Consider the following 20,707-nt stretch of genomic DNA (forward strand, 5'->3'; position numbering starts at 1 on the left):
TGGGTTGTTTTTACAATGCTTTAGGTACATTTTAGGTTGTTTTTACAGTGCTTAACCCAGATTTTAGGTTGTTTTTACAATGCTTTAGATACATTTTAGGTTGTTTTTACAGTGCTTTAGGTACATTTTAGGTTGTTTTTACAGTGCTTTAGGTACATTTTAGGTTGTTTTTACAGTGCTTTAGGTACATTTTAGGTTGTTTTTACAGTGCTTTAGGTACATTTTAGGTTGTTTTTACAGTGCTTTAGGCACATTTTAGGTTGTTTTTACAGTGCTTTAGGTACATTTTAGGTTGTTTTTACAATGCTTTAGGTACATTTTAGGTTGTTTTTACAGTGCTTAACCCAGATTTTAGGTTGTTTTTACAATGCTTTAGATACATTTGAGGTTGTTTTTACAATGCTTTAGATACATTTTAGGTTGTTATTACAGTGCTTTAGGCACATTTTAGGTTGTTTTTACAATGCTTTAGGTACATTTTAGGTTGTTTTTACAGTGCTTAACCCAGATTTTAGGTTGTTTTTACAATGCTTTAGATACATTTTAGGTTGTTTTTACAGTGCTTTAGATACATTTTAGGTTGTTTTTACAGTGCTTTAGGTACATTTTAGGTTGTTTTTACAGTACTTTAGATACATTTTAGGTTGTTTTTACAATGCTTTAGATACATTTTAGGTTGTTTTTACAATGCTTTAGGTACATTTGATGTTGTTTTTACAATGCTTTAGGTACATTTTAGGTTGTTTTTACAGTGCTTTAGGTACATTTTAGGTTGTTTTTACAGTGCTTTAGATACATTTTAGGTTGTTTTTACAATGCTTTAGATACATTTTAGGTTGTTTTTACAATGCTTTAGGTACATTTTAGGTTGTTTTTACAGTGCTTTAGATACATTTTACGTTGTTTTTACAATGCTTTAGATACATTTTAGGTTGTTTTTACAGTGCTTTAGGTACATTTTAGGTTGTTTTTACAGTGCTTTAGGTACATTTTAGGTTGTTTTTACAGTGCTTTAGGCACATTTTAGGTTGTTTTTACAATGCTTTAGGTACATTTGAGGTTGGTTTTACAATGCTTTAGGTACATTTTAGGTTGTTTTTACAGTGCTTTAGGTACATTTTAGGTTGTTTTTACAGTGCTTAACCCAGATTTTAGGTTGTTTTTACAATGCTTTAGATACATTTTAGGTTGTTTTTACAGTGCTTTAGGTACATTTGATGTTGTTTTTACAGTGCTTCAGGTACATTTGAGGTTGTTTTTACAGTGCTTTAGGTACATTTTAGGTTGTTTTTACAGTGCTTCAGGTACATTTTAGGTTTGTTTTTACAATGCTTTAGGAACATTTTAGGTTGTTTTTACAATGCTTCAGGTACATTTTAGGTTGTTTTTACAATGCTTTAGATACATTTTAGGTTGTTTTTACAATGCTTTAGGTACATTTTAGGTTGTTTTTACAGTGCTTTAGGTACATTTGATGTTGTTTTTACAGTGCTTCAGGTACATTTTAGGTTGTTTTTACAGTGCTTTAGGCACATTTTAGGTTGTTTTTACAGTGCTTTAGGCACATTTTAGGTTGTTTTTACAATGCTTCAGGTACATTTTAGGTTGTTTTTACAATGCTTCAGGTACATTTTAGGTTGTTTTTACAATGCTTTAGGCACATTTTAGGTTGTTTTTACAATGCTTTAGGCACATTTGAGGTTGTTTTTACAATGCTTTAGGCACATTTTAGGTTGTTTTTACAGTGCTTTAGGTACATTTTAGGTTGTTTTTACAGTGCTTTAGGTACATTTTAGGTTGTTTTTACAGTGCTTTAGGCACATTTGAGGTTGTTTTTACAATGCTTTAGGCACATTTTAGGTTGTTTTTACAGTGCTTTAGGTACATTTTAGGTTGTTTTTACAGTGCTTTAGGCACATTTTAGGTTGTTTTTACAGTGCTTTAGATACATTTGAGGTTGTTTTTACAATGCTTTAGATACATTTTAGGTTGTTTTTACAATGCTTTAGGCACATTTCAGGTTGTTTTTACAATGCTTTAGGCACATTTCAGGTTGTTTTTACAGTGCTTTAGATACATTTTAGGTTGTTTTTACAATGCTTTAGGCACATTTGAGGTTGTTTTTACAATGCTTTAGGCACATTTTAGGTTGTTTTTACAGTGCTTTAGGTACATTTTAGGTTGTTTTTACAATGCTTTAGGTACATTTTAGGTTATTTTTACAGTGCTTCAGGTACATTTTAGGTTGTTTTTACAATGCTTTAGGTACATTTGAGGTTGTTTTTACAGTGCTTTAGGTACATTTTAGGTTGTTTTTACAATGCTTTAGGTACATTTTAGGTTGTTTTTACAGTGCTTAACCCAGATTTTAGGTTGTTTTTACAATGCTTTAGATACATTTGAGGTTGTTTTTACAATGCTTTAGATACATTTTAGGTTGTTATTACAGTGCTTTAGGCACATTTTAGGTTGTTTTTACAATGCTTTAGGTACATTTTAGGTTGTTTTTACAGTGCTTAACCCAGATTTTAGGTTGTTTTTACAATGCTTTAGATACATTTTAGGTTGTTTTTACAGTGCTTTAGGTACATTTTAGGTTGTTTTTACAGTGCTTTAGGTACATTTTAGGTTGTTTTTACAGTGCTTTAGGTACATTTTAGGTTGTTTTTACAATGCTTTAGATACATTTTAGGTTGTTTTTACAGTGCTTTAGGTACATTTTAGGTTGTTTTTACAATGCTTTAGATACATTTTAGGTTGTTTTTACAATGCTTTAGATACATTTTAGGTTGTTTTTACAATGCTTTAGGCACATTTTAGGTTGTTTTTACAGTGCTTTAGATACATTTTAGGTTGTTTTTACAATGCTTTAGATACATTTGAGGTTGTTTTTACAGTGCTTTAGATACATTTTAGGTTGTTTTTACAGTGCTTTAGATACATTTGAGGTTGTTTTTACAATGCTTTAGGCACATTTTAGGTTGTTTTTACAATGCTTCAGGTACATTTGAGGTTGTTTTTACAGTGCTTTAGATACATTTTAGGTTGTTTTTACAATGCTTTAGGCACATTTTAGGTTGTTTTTACAATGCTTCAGGTACATTTGAGGTTGTTTTTACAATGCTTTAGATACATTTTAGGTTGTTTTTACAATGCTTTAGGTACATTTTAGGTTGTTTTTACAGTGCTTTAGGTACATTTTAGGTTGTTTTTACAGTGCTTTAGGTAGATTTTAGGTTGTTTTTACAATGCTTTAGGCACATTTTAGGTTGTTTTTACAGTGCTTTAGGTACATTTTAGGTTGTTTTTACAGTGCTTTAGGCACATTTGAGGTTGTTTTTACAGTGCTTTAGGTACATTTTAGGTTGTTTTTACAATGCTTTAGATACATTTTAGGTTGTTTTTACAATGCTTTAGGCACATTTTAGGTTGTTTTTACAGTGCTTTAGATACATTTTAGGTTGTTTTTACAATGCTTTAGATACATTTGAGGTTGTTTTTACAGTGCTTTAGATACATTTTAGGTTGTTTTTACAGTGCTTTAGATACATTTGAGGTTGTTTTTACAATGCTTTAGGCACATTTTAGGTTGTTTTTACAATGCTTCAGGTACATTTGAGGTTGTTTTTACAGTGCTTTAGATACATTTTAGGTTGTTTTTACAATGCTTTAGGCACATTTTAGGTTGTTTTTACAATGCTTCAGGTACATTTGAGGTTGTTTTTACAATGCTTTAGATACATTTTAGGTTGTTTTTACAATGCTTTAGGTACATTTTAGGTTGTTTTTACAGTGCTTTAGGTACATTTTAGGTTGTTTTTACAGTGCTTTAGGTAGATTTTAGGTTGTTTTTACAATGCTTTAGGCACATTTTAGGTTGTTTTTACAGTGCTTTAGGTACATTTTAGGTTGTTTTTACAGTGCTTTAGGCACATTTGAGGTTGTTTTTACAGTGCTTTAGGTACATTTTAGGTTGTTTTTACAATGCTTTAGGCACATTTTAGGTTGTTTTTACAGTGCTTTAGGTACATTTTAGGTTGTTTTTACAATGCTTTAGGTACATTTTAGGTTGTTTTTACAATGCTTTAGACACATTTTAGGTTGTTTTTACAGTGCTTTAGATACATTTTAGGTTGTTTTTACAATGCTTTAGATACATTTTAGGTTGTTTTTACAATGCTTTAGATACATTTTAGGTTGTTTTTACAATGCTTTAGGCACATTTTAGGTTGTTTTTACAATGCTTTAGATACATTTTAGGTTGTTTTTACAATGCTTTAGGTACATTTTAGGTTGTTTTTACAGTGCTTTAGGCACATTTGAGGTTGTTTTTACAGTGCTTTAGATACATTTTAGGTTGTTTTTACAGTGCTTTAGGCACATTTGAGGTTGTTTTTACAGTGCTTTAGATACATTTTAGGTTGTTTTTACAGTGCTTTAGGCACATTTGAGGTTGTTTTTACAATGCTTTAGATACATTTTAGGTTGTTTTTACAATGCTTTAGGCACATTTGAGGTTGTTTTTACAGTGCTTTAGATACATTTTAGGTTGTTTTTACAATGCTTTAGGTACATTTTAGGTTGTTTTTACAGTGCTTTAGATACATTTGAGGTTGTTTTTACAGTGCTTAACCCAGATTTTAGGTTGTTTTTACAGTGCTTTAGGTACATTTTAGGTTGTTTTTACAATGCTTTAGGTACATTTTAGGTTGTTTTTACAGTGCTTAACCCAGATTTGAGGTTGTTTTTACAATGCTTTAGATACATTTTAGGTTGTTATTACAGTGCTTTAGGCACATTTTGGGTTGTTTTTACAATGCTTTAGGCACATTTTAGGTTGTTTTTACAGTGCTTTAGGTACATTTTAGGTTGTTTTTACAATGCTTTAGGCACATTTGAGGTTGTTTTTACAGTGCTTTAGGTACATTTGAGGTTGTTTTTACAATGCTTTAGGCACATTTGATGTTGTTTTTACAATGCTTTAGGCACATTTGATGTTGTTTTTACAATGCTTTAGGCACATTTAAGGTTGTTTTTACAGTGCTTTAGGTACATTTTAGGTTGTTTTTACAATGCTTCAGGTACATTTTAGGTTGTTTTTACAATGCTTTAGATACATTTTAGGTTGTTTTTACAGTGCTTAACCCAGATTTTAGGTTGTTTTTACAATGCTTTAGGTACATTTTAGGTTGTTTTTTACAGTGCTTTAGATACATTTTAGGTTGTTTTTACAATGCTTCAGGTACATTTTAGGTTGTTTTTACAATGCTTCAGGTACATTTTAGGTTGTTTTTACAATGCTTTAGGTACATTTTAGGTTGTTTTTACAATGCTTCAGGTACATTTTAGGTTGTTTTTACAATGCTTTAGGCACATTTCAGGTTGTTTTTACAGTGCTTTAGATACATTTTAGGTTGTTTTTACAGTGCTTTAGATACATTTTAGGTTGTTTTTACAGTGCTTTAGATACATTTTAGGTTGTTTTTACAATGCTTTAGGTACATTTTAGGTTGTTTTTACAATGCTTTAGGTACATTTTAGGTTGTTTTTACAGTGCTTCAGGTACATTTTAGGTTGTTTTTACAATGCTTCAGGTACATTTTAGGTTGTTTTTACAATGCTTTAGGTACATTTTAGGTTGTTTTTACAATGCTTCAGGTACATTTTAGGTTGTTTTTACAATGCTTTAGGCACATTTCAGGTTGTTTTTACAGTGCTTTAGATACATTTTAGGTTGTTTTTACAGTGCTTTAGATACATTTTAGGTTGTTTTTACAGTGCTTTAGATACATTTTAGGTTGTTTTAACAATGCTTTAGGTACATTTTAGGTTGTTTTTACAATGCTTTAGGTACATTTTAGGTTGTTTTTACAGTGCTTTAGATACATTTTAGGTTGTTTTTACAATGCTTTAGGCACATTTTAGGTTGTTTTTACAATGCTTTAGGTACATTTTAGGTTGTTTTTACAGTGCTTTAGGTACATTTTAGGTTGTTTTTACAATGCTTTAGGTACATTTTAGGTTGTTTTTACAATGCTTTAGGCACATTTTAGGTTGTTTTTACAATGCTTTAGGTACATTTTAGGTTGTTTTTACAATGCTTTAGATACATTTTAGGTTGTTTTTACAATGCTTTAGATACATTTTAGGTTGTTTTTACAGTGCTTTAGGTACATTTTAGGTTGTTTTTACAATGCTTTAGATACATTTTAGGTTGTTTTTACAATGCTTTAGATACATTTTAGGTTGTTTTTACAATGCTTTAGGCACATTTTAGGTTGTTTTTACAGTGCTTTAGATACATTTTAGGTTGTTTTTACAATGCTTTAGATACATTTGAGGTTGTTTTTACAGTGCTTTAGATACATTTTAGGTTGTTTTTACAGTGCTTTAGATACATTTGAGGTTGTTTTTACAATGCTTTAGGCACATTTTAGGTTGTTTTTACAATGCTTCAGGTACATTTGAGGTTGTTTTTACAGTGCTTTAGATACATTTTAGGTTGTTTTTACAATGCTTTAGGCACATTTTAGGTTGTTTTTACAATGCTTCAGGTACATTTGAGGTTGTTTTTACAATGCTTTAGATACATTTTAGGTTGTTTTTACAATGCTTTAGGTACATTTTAGGTTGTTTTTACAGTGCTTTAGGTACATTTTAGGTTGTTTTTACAGTGCTTTAGGTAGATTTTAGGTTGTTTTTACAATGCTTTAGGCACATTTTAGGTTGTTTTTACAGTGCTTTAGGTACATTTTAGGTTGTTTTTACAGTGCTTTAGGCACATTTGAGGTTGTTTTTACAGTGCTTTAGGTACATTTTAGGTTGTTTTTACAATGCTTTAGGCACATTTTAGGTTGTTTTTACAGTGCTTTAGGTACATTTTAGGTTGTTTTTACAATGCTTTAGGTACATTTTAGGTTGTTTTTACAATGCTTTAGACACATTTTAGGTTGTTTTTACAGTGCTTTAGATACATTTTAGGTTGTTTTTACAATGCTTTAGATACATTTTAGGTTGTTTTTACAATGCTTTAGATACATTTTAGGTTGTTTTTACAATGCTTTAGGCACATTTTAGGTTGTTTTTACAATGCTTTAGATACATTTTAGGTTGTTTTTACAATGCTTTAGGTACATTTTAGGTTGTTTTTACAGTGCTTTAGGCACATTTGAGGTTGTTTTTACAGTGCTTTAGATACATTTTAGGTTGTTTTTACAGTGCTTTAGGCACATTTGAGGTTGTTTTTACAGTGCTTTAGATACATTTTAGGTTGTTTTTACAGTGCTTTAGGCACATTTGAGGTTGTTTTTACAATGCTTTAGATACATTTTAGGTTGTTTTTACAATGCTTTAGGCACATTTGAGGTTGTTTTTACAGTGCTTTAGATACATTTTAGGTTGTTTTTACAATGCTTTAGGTACATTTTAGGTTGTTTTTACAGTGCTTTAGATACATTTGAGGTTGTTTTTACAGTGCTTAACCCAGATTTTAGGTTGTTTTTACAGTGCTTTAGGTACATTTTAGGTTGTTTTTACAATGCTTTAGGTACATTTTAGGTTGTTTTTACAGTGCTTAACCCAGATTTGAGGTTGTTTTTACAATGCTTTAGATACATTTTAGGTTGTTATTACAGTGCTTTAGGCACATTTTGGGTTGTTTTTACAATGCTTTAGGCACATTTTAGGTTGTTTTTACAGTGCTTTAGGTACATTTTAGGTTGTTTTTACAATGCTTTAGGCACATTTTAGGTTGTTTTTACAGTGCTTTAGGTACATTTTAGGTTGTTATTACAATGCTTTAGGCACATTTGAGGTTGTTTTTACAATGCTTTAGGCACATTTGATGTTGTTTTTACAATGCTTTAGGCACATTTGATGTTGTTTTTACAATGCTTTAGGCACATTTGAGGTTGTTTTTACAGTGCTTTAGGTACATTTGAGGTTGTTTTTACAATGCTTTAGGCACATTTGATGTTGTTTTTACAATGCTTTAGGCACATTTGATGTTGTTTTTACAATGCTTTAGGCACATTTGAGGTTGTTTTTACAGTGCTTTAGGTACATTTTAGGTTGTTTTTACAATGCTTCAGGTACATTTTAGGTTGTTTTTACAATGCTTTAGATACATTTTAGGTTGTTTTTACAATGCTTTAGGTACATTTTAGGTTGTTTTTACAATGCTTTAGATACATTTTAGGTTGTTTTTACAGTGCTTAACCCAGATTTTAGGTTGTTTTTACAATGCTTTAGGTACATTTTAGGTTGTTTTTTACAGTGCTTTAGATACATTTTAGGTTGTTTTTACAATGCTTCAGGTACATTTTAGGTTGTTTTTACAATGCTTCAGGTACATTTTAGGTTGTTTTTACAATGCTTTAGATACATTTTAGGTTTTTTTTACAGTGCTTTAGGTACATTTTAGGTTGTTTTTACAATGCTTTAGGTACATTTTAGGTTGTTTTTACAATGCTTCAGGTACATTTTAGGTTGTTTTTACAATGCTTTAGGCACATTTCAGGTTGTTTTTACAGTGCTTTAGATACATTTTAGGTTGTTTTTACAGTGCTTTAGATACATTTTAGGTTGTTTTTACAGTGCTTTAGATACATTTTAGGTTGTTTTTACAATGCTTTAGGTACATTTTAGGTTGTTTTTACAATGCTTTAGGTACATTTTAGGTTGTTTTTACAGTGCTTTAGATACATTTTAGGTTGTTTTTACAATGCTTTAGGCACATTTTAGGTTGTTTTTACAATGCTTTAGGTACATTTTAGGTTGTTTTTACAGTGCTTTAGGTACATTTTAGGTTGTTTTTACAATGCTTTAGGTACATTTTAGGTTGTTTTTACAATGCTTTAGGCACATTTTAGGTTGTTTTTACAATGCTTTAGGTACATTTTAGGTTGTTTTTACAATGCTTTAGATACATTTTAGGTTGTTTTTACAATGCTTTAGATACATTTTAGGTTGTTTTTACAGTGCTTTAGGTACATTTTAGGTTGTTTTTACAATGCTTTAGATACATTTTAGGTTGTTTTTACAATGCTTTAGATACATTTTAGGTTGTTTTTACAATGCTTTAGGCACATTTTAGGTTGTTTTTACAGTGCTTTAGATACATTTTAGGTTGTTTTTACAATGCTTTAGATACATTTGAGGTTGTTTTTACAGTGCTTTAGATACATTTTAGGTTGTTTTTACAGTGCTTTAGATACATTTGAGGTTGTTTTTACAATGCTTTAGGCACATTTTAGGTTGTTTTTACAATGCTTCAGGTACATTTGAGGTTGTTTTTACAGTGCTTTAGATACATTTTAGGTTGTTTTTACAATGCTTTAGGCACATTTTAGGTTGTTTTTACAATGCTTCAGGTACATTTGAGGTTGTTTTTACAATGCTTTAGATACATTTTAGGTTGTTTTTACAATGCTTTAGGTACATTTTAGGTTGTTTTTACAGTGCTTTAGGTACATTTTAGGTTGTTTTTACAGTGCTTTAGGTAGATTTTAGGATGTTTTTACAATGCTTTAGGCACATTTTAGGTTGTTTTTACAGTGCTTTAGGTACATTTTAGGTTGTTTTTACAGTGCTTTAGGCACATTTGAGGTTGTTTTTACAGTGCTTTAGGTACATTTTAGGTTGTTTTTACAATGCTTTAGGCACATTTTAGGTTGTTTTTACAGTGCTTTAGGTACATTTTAGGTTGTTTTTACAATGCTTTAGGTACATTTTAGGTTGTTTTTACAATGCTTTAGACACATTTTAGGTTGTTTTTACAGTGCTTTAGATACATTTTAGGTTGTTTTTACAATGCTTTAGATACATTTTAGGTTGTTTTTACAATGCTTTAGATACATTTTAGGTTGTTTTTACAATGCTTTAGGCACATTTTAGGTTGTTTTTACAATGCTTTAGATACATTTTAGGTTGTTTTTACAATGCTTTAGGTACATTTTAGGTTGTTTTTACAGTGCTTTAGGCACATTTGAGGTTGTTTTTACAGTGCTTTAGATACATTTTAGGTTGTTTTTACAGTGCTTTAGGCACATTTGAGGTTGTTTTTACAGTGCTTTAGATACATTTTAGGTTGTTTTTACAGTGCTTTAGGCACATTTGAGGTTGTTTTTACAATGCTTTAGATACATTTTAGGTTGTTTTTACAATGCTTTAGGCACATTTGAGGTTGTTTTTACAGTGCTTTAGATACATTTTAGGTTGTTTTTACAATGCTTTAGGTACATTTTAGGTTGTTTTTACAGTGCTTTAGATACATTTGAGGTTGTTTTTACAGTGCTTAACCCAGATTTTAGGTTGTTTTTACAGTGCTTTAGGTACATTTTAGGTTGTTTTTACAATGCTTTAGGTACATTTTAGGTTGTTTTTACAGTGCTTAACCCAGATTTTAGGTTGTTTTTACAATGCTTTAGATACATTTGAGGTTGTTTTTACAATGCTTTAGATACATTTTAGGTTGTTATTACAGTGCTTTAGGCACATTTTGGGTTGTTTTTACAATGCTTTAGGTACATTTTAGGTTGTTTTTACAGTGCTTAACCCAGATTTTAGGTTGTTTTTACAATGCTTTAGATACATTTTAGGTTGTTTTTACAGTGCTTTAGGTACATTTTAGGTTGTTTTTACAGTGCTTTAGGTACATTTTAGGTTGTTTTTACAGTGCTTTAGGTACATTTTAGGTTGTTTTTACAGTGCTTTAGGTACATTTTAGGTTGTTTTTACAGTGCTTTAGGCACATTTTAGGTTGTTTTTACAGTGCTTTAGGTACATTTTAGGTTGTTTTTACAATGCTTTAGGTACATTTTAGGTTGTTTTTACAGTGCTTAACCCAGATTTTAGGTTGTTTTTACAATGCTTTAGATACATTTTAGGTTGTTTTTACAGTGCTTTAGGTACATTTTAGGTTGTTTTTACAGTGCTTTAGGTACATTTTAGGTTGTTTTTACAGTGCTTTAGGTACATTTTAGGTTGTTTTTACAGTGCTTTAGGTACATTTTAGGTTGTTTTTACAGTGCTTTAGGCACATTTTAGGTTGTTTTTACAGTGCTTTAGGTACATTTTAGGTTGTTTTTACAATGCTTTAGGTACATTTTAGGTTGTTTTTACAGTGCTTAACCCAGATTTTAGGTTGTTTTTACAATGCTTTAGATACATTTGAGGTTGTTTTTACAATGCTTTAGATACATTTTAGGTTGTTTTTACAATGCTTTAGGCACATTTGAGGTTGTTTTTACAGTGCTTTAGATACATTTTAGGTTGTTTTTACAATGCTTTAGGTACATTTTAGGTTGTTTTTACAGTGCTTTAGATACATTTGAGGTTGTTTTTACAGTGCTTAACCCAGATTTTAGGTTGTTTTTACAGTGCTTTAGGTACATTTTAGGTTGTTTTTACAATGCTTTAGGTACATTTTAGGTTGTTTTTACAGTGCTTAACCCAGATTTTAGGTTGTTTTTACAATGCTTTAGATACATTTGAGGTTGTTTTTACAATGCTTTAGATACATTTTAGGTTGTTATTACAGTGCTTTAGGCACATTTTGGGTTGTTTTTACAATGCTTTAGGTACATTTTAGGTTGTTTTTACAGTGCTTAACCCAGATTTTAGGTTGTTTTTACAATGCTTTAGATACATTTTAGGTTGTTTTTACAGTGCTTTAGGTACATTTTAGGTTGTTTTTACAGTGCTTTAGGTACATTTTAGGTTGTTTTTACAGTGCTTTAGGTACATTTTAGGTTGTTTTTACAGTGCTTTAGGTACATTTTAGGTTGTTTTTACAGTGCTTTAGGCACATTTTAGGTTGTTTTTACAGTGCTTTAGGTACATTTTAGGTTGTTTTTACAATGCTTTAGGTACATTTTAGGTTGTTTTTACAGTGCTTAACCCAGATTTTAGGTTGTTTTTACAATGCTTTAGATACATTTGAGGTTGTTTTTACAATGCTTTAGATACATTTTAGGTTGTTATTACAGTGCTTTAGGCACATTTTAGGTTGTTTTTACAATGCTTTAGGTACATTTTAGGTTGTTTTTACAGTGCTTAACCCAGATTTTAGGTTGTTTTTACAATGCTTTAGATACATTTTAGGTTGTTTTTACAGTGCTTTAGATACATTTTAGGTTGTTTTTACAGTGCTTTAGGTACATTTTAGGTTGTTTTTACAGTACTTTAGATACATTTTAGGTTGTTTTTACAATGCTTTAGATACATTTTAGGTTGTTTTTACAATGCTTTAGGTACATTTGATGTTGTTTTTACAATGCTTTAGGTACATTTTAGGTTGTTTTTACAGTGCTTTAGGTACATTTTAGGTTGTTTTTACAGTGCTTTAGATACATTTTAGGTTGTTTTTACAATGCTTTAGATACATTTTAGGTTGTTTTTACAATGCTTTAGGTACATTTTAGGTTGTTTTTACAGTGCTTTAGATACATTTTACGTTGTTTTTACAATGCTTTAGATACATTTTAGGTTGTTTTTACAGTGCTTTAGGTACATTTTAGGTTGTTTTTACAGTGCTTTAGGTACATTTTAGGTTGTTTTTACAGTGCTTTAGGCACATTTTAGGTTGTTTTTACAATGCTTTAGGTACATTTGAGGTTGGTTTTACAATGCTTTAGGTACATTTTAGGTTGTTTTTACAGTGCTTTAGGTACATTTTAGGTTGTTTTTACAGTGCTTAACCCAGATTTTAGGTTGTTTTTACAATGCTTTAGATACATTTTAGGTTGTTTTTACAGTGCTTTAGGTACATTTGATGTTGTTTTTACAGTGCTTCAGGTACATTTGAGGTTGTTTTTACAGTGCTTTAGGTACATTTTAGGTTGTTTTTACAGTGCTTCAGGTACATTTTAGGTTTGTTTTTACAATGCTTTAGGAACATTTTAGGTTGTTTTTACAATGCTTCAGGTACATTTTAGGTTGTTTTTACAATGCTTTAGATACATTTTAGGTTGTTTTTACAATGCTTTAGGTACATTTTAGGTTGTTTTTACAGTGCTTTAGGTACATTTGATGTTGTTTTTACAGTGCTTCAGGTACATTTTAGGTTGTTTTTACAGTGCTTTAGGCACATTTTAGGTTGTTTTTACAGTGCTTTAGGCACATTTTAGGTTGTTTTTACAATGCTTCAGGTACATTTTAGGTTGTTTTTACAATGCTTCAGGTACATTTTAGGTTGTTTTTACAATGCTTTAGGCACATTTTAGGTTGTTTTTACAATGCTTTAGGCACATTTGAGGTTGTTTTTACAATGCTTTAGGCACATTTTAGGTTGTTTTTACAGTGCTTTAGGTACATTTTAGGTTGTTTTTACAGTGCTTTAGGTACATTTTAGGTTGTTTTTACAGTGCTTTAGGCACATTTGAGGTTGTTTTTACAATGCTTTAGGCACATTTTAGGTTGTTTTTACAGTGCTTTAGGTACATTTTAGGTTGTTTTTACAGTGCTTTAGGCACATTTTAGGTTGTTTTTACAGTGCTTTAGATACATTTGAGGTTGTTTTTACAATGCTTTAGATACATTTTAGGTTGTTTTTACAATGCTTTAGGCACATTTCAGGTTGTTTTTACAATGCTTTAGGCACATTTCAGGTTGTTTTTACAGTGCTTTAGATACATTTTAGGTTGTTTTTACAATGCTTTAGGCACATTTGAGGTTGTTTTTACAATGCTTTAGGCACATTTTAGGTTGTTTTTACAGTGCTTTAGGTACATTTTAGGTTGTTTTTACAATGCTTTAGGTACATTTTAGGTTATTTTTACAGTGCTTCAGGTACATTTTAGGTTGTTTTTACAATGCTTTAGGTACATTTGAGGTTGTTTTTACAGTGCTTTAGGTACATTTTAGGTTGTTTTTACAATGCTTTAGGTACATTTTAGGTTGTTTTTACAGTGCTTAACCCAGATTTTAGGTTGTTTTTACAATGCTTTAGATACATTTGAGGTTGTTTTTACAATGCTTTAGATACATTTTAGGTTGTTATTACAGTGCTTTAGGCACATTTTAGGTTGTTTTTACAATGCTTTAGGTACATTTTAGGTTGTTTTTACAGTGCTTAACCCAGATTTTAGGTTGTTTTTACAATGCTTTAGATACATTTTAGGTTGTTTTTACAGTGCTTTAGGTACATTTTAGGTTGTTTTTACAGTGCTTTAGGTACATTTTAGGTTGTTTTTACAGTGCTTTAGGTACATTTTAGGTTGTTTTTACAATGCTTTAGATACATTTTAGGTTGTTTTTACAGTGCTTTAGGTACATTTTAGGTTGTTTTTACAATGCTTTAGATACATTTTAGGTTGTTTTTACAATGCTTTAGATACATTTTAGGTTGTTTTTACAATGCTTTAGGCACATTTTAGGTTGTTTTTACAGTGCTTTAGATACATTTTAGGTTGTTTTTACAATGCTTTAGATACATTTGAGGTTGTTTTTACAGTGCTTTAGATACATTTTAGGTTGTTTTTACAGTGCTTTAGATACATTTGAGGTTGTTTTTACAATGCTTTAGGCACATTTTAGGTTGTTTTTACAATGCTTCAGGTACATTTGAGGTTGTTTTTACAGTGCTTTAGATACATTTTAGGTTGTTTTTACAATGCTTTAGGCACATTTTAGGTTGTTTTTACAATGCTTCAGGTACATTTGAGGTTGTTTTTACAATGCTTTAGATACATTTTAGGTTGTTTTTACAATGCTTTAGGTACATTTTAGGTTGTTTTTACAGTGCTTTAGGTACATTTTAGGTTGTTTTTACAGTGCTTTAGGTAGATTTTAGGTTGTTTTTACAATGCTTTAGGCACATTTTAGGTTGTTTTTACAGTGCTTTAGGTACATTTTAGGTTGTTTTTACAGTGCTTTAGGCACATTTGAGGTTGTTTTTACAGTGCTTTAGGTACATTTTAGGTTGTTTTTACAATGCTTTAGGCACATTTTAGGTTGTTTTTACAGTGCTTTAGGTACATTTTAGGTTGTTTTTACAATGCTTTAGGTACATTTTAGGTTGTTTTTACAATGCTTTAGACACATTTTAGGTTGTTTTTACAGTGCTTTAGATACATTTTAGGTTGTTTTTACAATGCTTTAGATACATTTTAGGTTGTTTTTACAATGCTTTAGATACATTTTAGGTTGTTTTTACAATGCTTTAGGCACATTTTAGGTTGTTTTTACAATGCTTTAGATACATTTTAGGTTGTTTTTACAATGCTTTAGGTACATTTTAGGTTGTTTTTACAGTGCTTTAGGCACATTTGAGGTTGTTTTTACAGTGCTTTAGATACATTTTAGGTTGTTTTTACAGTGCTTTAGGCACATTTTAGGTTGTTTTTACAGTGCTTTAGATACATTTTAGGTTGTTTTTACAGTGCTTTAGGCACATTTGAGGTTGTTTTTACAATGCTTTAGATACATTTTAGGTTGTTTTTACAATGCTTTAGGCACATTTGAGGTTGTTTTTACAGTGCTTTAGATACATTTTAGGTTGTTTTTACAATGCTTTAGGTACATTTTAGGTTGTTTTTACAGTGCTTTAGATACATTTGAGGTTGTTTTTATAGTGCTTAACCCAGATTTTAGGTTGTTTTTACAGTGCTTTAGGTACATTTTAGGTTGTTTTTACAATGCTTTAGGTACATTTTAGGTTGTTTTTACAGTGCTTAACCCAGATTTTAGGTTGTTTTTACAATGCTTTAGATACATTTGAGGTTGTTTTTACAATGCTTTAGATACATTTTAGGTTGTTATTACAGTGCTTTAGGCACATTTTGGGTTGTTTTTACAATGCTTTAGGCACATTTTAGGTTGTTTTTACAGTGCTTTAGGTACATTTTAGGTTGTTTTTACAGTGCTTTAGGTACATTTTAGGTTGTTTTTACAGTGCTTTAGGCACATTTGAGGTTGTTTTTACAATGCTTTAGGCACATTTTAGGTTGTTTTTACAGTGCTTTAGGTACATTTTAGGTTGTTTTTACAGTGCTTTAGGCACATTTTAGGTTGTTTTTACAGTGCTTTAGATACATTTGAGGTTGTTTTTACAATGCTTTAGATACATTTTAGGTTGTTTTTACAATGCTTTAGGCACATTTCAGGTTGTTTTTACAATGCTTTAGGCACATTTCAGGTTGTTTTTACAGTGCTTTAGATACATTTTAGGTTGTTTTTACAATGCTTTAGGCACATTTGAGGTTGTTTTTACAATGCTTTAGGCACATTTTAGGTTGTTTTTACAGTGCTTTAGGTACATTTTAGGTTGTTTTTACAATGCTTTAGGTACATTTTAGGTTATTTTTACAGTGCTTCAGGTACATTTTAGGTTGTTTTTACAATGCTTTAGGTACATTTGAGGTTGTTTTTACAGTGCTTTAGGTACATTTTAGGTTGTTTTTACAATGCTTTAGGTACATTTTAGGTTGTTTTTACAGTGCTTAACCCAGATTTTAAGTTGTTTTTACAATGCTTTAGATACATTTGAGGTTGTTTTTACAATGCTTTAGATACATTTTAGGTTGTTATTACAGTGCTTTAGGCACATTTTAGGTTGTTTTTACAATGCTTTAGGTACATTTTAGGTTGTTTTTACAGTGCTTAACCCAGATTTTAGGTTGTTTTTACAATGCTTTAGATACATTTTAGGTTGTTTTTACAGTGCTTTAGGTACATTTTAGGTTGTTTTTACAGTGCTTTAGGTACATTTTAGGTTGTTTTTACAGTGCTTTAGGTACATTTTAGGTTGTTTTTACAGTGCTTTAGGTACATTTTAGGTTGTTTTTACAGTGCTTTAGGTACATTTTAGGTTGTTTTTACAGTGCTTTAGATACATTTTAGGTTGTTTTTACAATGCTTTAGATACATTTTAGGTTGTTTTTACAATGCTTTAGGTACATTTTAGGTTGTTTTTACAGTGCTTTAGATACATTTTAGGTTGTTTTTACAATGCTTTAGATACATTTTAGGTTGTTTTTACAGTGCTTTAGGTACATTTTAGGTTGTTTTTACAGTGCTTTAGGTACATTTTAGGTTGTTTTTACAGTGCTTTAGGCACATTTTAGGTTGTTTTTACAATGCTTTAGGTACATTTGAGGTTGGTTTTACAATGCTTTAGGTACATTTTAGGTTGTTTTTACAGTGCTTTAGGTACATTTTAGGTTGTTTTTACAATGCTTTAGGTACATTTTAGGTTGTTTTTACAGTGCTTAACCCAGATTTTAGGTTGTTTTTACAATGCTTTAGATACATTTTAGGTTGTTTTTACAGTGCTTTAGGTACATTTGATGTTGTTTTTACAGTGCTTCAGGTACATTTGAGGTTGTTTTTACAGTGCTTTAGGTACATTTTAGGTTGTTTTTACAGTGCTTCAGGTACATTTTAGGTTGTTTTTACAATGCTTTAGACACATTTTAGGTTGTTTTTACAGTGCTTTAGATACATTTTAGGTTGTTTTTACAATGCTTTAGGCACATTTTAGGTTGTTTTTACAATGCTTTAGGCACATTTTAGGTTGTTTTTACAATGCTTCAGGTACATTTTAGGTTGTTTTTACAGTGCTTTAGGCACATTTTAGGTTGTTTTTACAATGCTTTAGACACATTTTAGGTTGTTTTTACAGTGCTTTAGGCACATTTTAGGTTGTTTTTACAATGCTTCAGGTACATTTTAGGTTGTTTTTACAATGCTTTAGATACATTTTAGGTTGTTTTTACAGTGCTTCAGGTACATTTTTGGTTGTTTTTACAGTGCTTCAGGTACATTTTAGGTTGTTTTTACAATGCTTTAGGCACATTTTAGGTTGTTTTTACAATGCTTTAGGCACATTTGAGGTTGTTTTTACAATGCTTTAGGCACATTTTAGGTTGTTTTTACAGTGCTTTAGGTACATTTTAGGTTGTTTTTACAATGCTTTAGGCACATTTGAGGTTGTTTTTACAGTGCTTTAGGTACATTTTAGGTTGTTTTTACAGTGCTTTAGGTACATTTTAGGTTGTTTTTACAATGCTTTAGGCACATTTTAGGTTGTTTTTACAGTGCTTTAGGTACATTTTAGGTTGTTTTTACAGTGCTTTAGGCACATTTTAGGTTGTTTTTACAGTGCTTTAGATACATTTGAGGTTGTTTTTACAATGCTTTAGATACATTTTAGGTTGTTTTTACAATGCTTTAGGCACATTTCAGGTTGTTTTTACAATGCTTTAGGCACATTTCAGGTTGTTTTTACAGTGCTTTAGATACATTTTAGGTTGTTTTTACAATGCTTTAGGCACATTTGAGGTTGTTTTTACAATGCTTTAGGCACATTTTAGGTTGTTTTTACAGTGCTTTAGGTACATTTTAGGTTGTTTTTACAATGCTTTAGGTACATTTTAGGTTGTTTTTACAATGCTTTAGATACATTTTAGGTTGTTTTTACAGTGCTTCAGGTACATTTTAGGTTGTTTTTACAATGCTTTAGGTACATTTGAGGTTGTTTTTACAGTGCTTTAGGTACATTTTAGGTTGTTTTTACAGTGCTTCAGGTACATTTTAGGTTGTTTTTACAGTGCTTTAGGTACATTTTAGGTTGGTTTTACAATGCTTTAGGTACATTTGAGGTTGTTTTTACAGTGATTTACACACATTTTAGGTAATTCCAGTCATTGGTTGAGTTTTGATCAAGGTATAACACATTTCATGAGCTCATGAGCATATTTCATGACTTAAGCTATGATTGACTGCAGGATTTGAACAAACAGTAATTTCAACTACATTTCAAGTAAACTTTTAGGGTTATTTCTACCAATCCATTGACATTGCTGTGGACCTTGGCCATGATCAACATGGTCAACATGGTTAACAACACAGCAGAAAATCTGTATTCAGGACACATACAGGACACATACCTCAGCTCATGATTCAGTCTCTAAATATAGGGACACACGGAGGCAGTGGGGTGGGCAGGGGAGACATGCAGGAGGTAGGGAGAGAAGGGAAGCTAGGGGGAGAGGGGAAGAAGGGAAGCTAGGGGGAGAGGGGAAGAAGGGAAGGTAGGGGAGTGGGGAAGGGAAGCTAGGGGGAGAGGGGAAGAAGGGAAGCTAGGGGAAAGAGACTGGGGGGAGGTAGGGACACAGAGGCATTGGGGTGGGCAGGGGAGACATGCAGGAGGTAGGGGGAGAAGGGAAGCTAGGGGGAGGGGGAGAAGGGAAGCTAGGGGGAGAGGGGAAGAAGGGAAGCTAGGGGAAAGAGACTGGGGGGAGGTAGGGACACAGAGGCATTGGGGTGGGCAGGGGAGACATGCAGGAGGTAGGGGGGGAAGGGAAGCTAGGGGGAGGGGGGAGAAGGGAAGCTAGGGGGAGAGGGGAAGAAGGGAATCTAGGGGAAAGAGACTGGTGGGTGAAAGGGACACAGAGGCATTGGGGTGGGCAGGGGAGACATGCAGGAGGTAGGGGGAGAAGGGAAGCTAGGGGGGGGGGGGGAGAGACTAAGGGGGAGGTAAGGGTAGGAAGACAGAGGTAGGGTTAGGAAGACCTGTGTTTATCTCCATCTATCAAGACTCTATGGCAATAACTCCCTGGTAGATTAGGAATGTGGATGCCTAGATGAGACAGATACCATTTAATTTACGTAGCCAGCTGACTCAGTGTGCTGTGTGATGGCTGGATCACCCTGGGATTATCCTATAATGATGACTAAACAATTACCAATTATTAGGGTGACTCAACTGGGATCTTTTAGCAATGCATTTCCACAATCTACTGAACTCTCTATAGAGCAATTAGTTGTGACAACTGAAGATCTAACTCTCTCCCTATGGCATTTCTATGACGTAAGAAACATTGTGGCAAGCCCTCATGCTAGTCAGGAGCATACAGTACGTACTCATGCTAGTCAGGAACATACAGTACGTACTCATGCTAGTCAGGAACATACAGTACGTACTCATGCTAGTCAGGAACATACAGTACGTACTCATGCTAGTCAGGAACATACGGTACGTACTCATGCTAGTCAGGAACATACGGTACGTACTCATGCTAGTCAGGAACATACAGTATGTACTCATGCTAGTCAGGAACATACAGTACGTACTCATGCAAGTCAGGAACATACAGTACGTACTCATGCTAGTCAGGAACATACGGTACGTACTCATGCTAGTCAGGAACATACGGTACGTACTCATGCTAGTCAGGAACATACAGTATGTACTCATGCTAGTCAGGAACATACAGTACGTACTCATGCTAGTCAGGAACATACGGTACGTACTCATGCTAGTCAGGAACATACGGTACGTACTCATGCTAGTCAGGAACATACAGTACGTACTCATGCTAGTCAGGAACATACAGTACGTACTCATGCTAGTCAGGAACATACAGTACGTACTCATGCTAGTCAGGAACATACGGTACGTACTCATGCTAGTCAGGAACATACGGTACGTACTCATGCTAGTCAGGAACATACGGTACGTACTCATGCTAGTCAGGAACATACGGTACGTACTCATGCTAGTCAGGAACATACAGTACGTATGCTCCTGACTAGCATGAGGGTTTGCCACAATGTTATTCCTTCAAAATTATGATCAAATTAGGCAGGTGAGAGCATGCTTTCATCGTCTCAGTCAAACCTGATTGTTGATCATCATGGCAAAGGAATTAATTAAGGAAAGAACGATGGTACAGATGTAGGATCTTAATTTCTTTAACCTTCATTT

At 32.1% G+C, this 20,707-nt stretch overlaps 1 protein-coding gene across 1 annotated transcript in view; it reads right to left on the bottom strand.

Annotated features, from left to right (window-relative positions):
• The window catches only part of LOC110495436 (obscurin-like protein 1), a 52,724-nt gene that overhangs the window by 28,248 nt on the left and 3,769 nt on the right, over window positions 1-20,707 (bottom strand). The gene's annotated exons all lie outside the window — the stretch shown is intronic.

The sequence above is a fragment of the Oncorhynchus mykiss genome, chromosome 18 (assembly GCF_057628025.1).
Source record: "Oncorhynchus mykiss isolate SJ-2025 chromosome 18, ASM5762802v1, whole genome shotgun sequence".
NCBI lineage: Eukaryota > Metazoa > Chordata > Actinopteri > Salmoniformes > Salmonidae > Oncorhynchus > Oncorhynchus mykiss.